The following is a 518-nucleotide window of genomic DNA, read 5'->3' as shown; positions in this document are numbered from 1 at the left end:
AAGGAGGGCTAAGTAAGATCTACGTCAACTTAGGCGTAATTTCGAGGGGTGAGCCACATGTGCGGGGTGTGGTGTCCTGTGACTGTCATTCAGCAAGTGGTTACTGTACATTCTACAACACTAAAGGGTGCCTGTGTTTGATGGGTTTAATATAACGTAATAATAAGCTCATATACTACTACAAGTTACCATATTTTTCTTCATTATAACCAAAAGCCAATTGAAAAAAAAACTAATAAATTTTTGCGTCTTCAGTTTTGAAATTTGATTTAATGTCATGGATGTCTCTCTGTGCTGAAACAATCACTCTTTATTGATAATCAGTGAAATTATCATATCATTAGGGACTATGAACAATGATTATACAAACTTTTCGTCGTTGTCATAAAGTGAAGATGATGGAAAAGGCATGCAGAATTTTAAAACATGGTTGTGCAAACAGCTATTTTGTAAAAAAATGAATTAAAAGGATAATTAAAAAAAAGGGGCAAAGAAACATGCAATATCATGAAACAACC

General features: G+C 33.8%; 1 protein-coding gene across 1 annotated transcript in view; it reads right to left on the bottom strand.

Annotated features, from left to right (window-relative positions):
• LOC119581742 (potassium channel subfamily T member 2-like) overlaps positions 1-518 on the bottom strand; it is a gene marked incomplete at its 5' end in the record, with an annotated part of 131052 nt that overhangs the window by 25470 nt on the left and 105064 nt on the right.

This window comes from Penaeus monodon, chromosome 15 (genome assembly GCF_015228065.2).
Source record: "Penaeus monodon isolate SGIC_2016 chromosome 15, NSTDA_Pmon_1, whole genome shotgun sequence".
Taxonomy (NCBI): Eukaryota; Metazoa; Arthropoda; class Malacostraca; order Decapoda; family Penaeidae; genus Penaeus; species Penaeus monodon.
The sequence above is the reverse complement of the archived record's forward strand: the minus strand, read 5'-3'. Positions and strand labels throughout refer to the sequence as shown.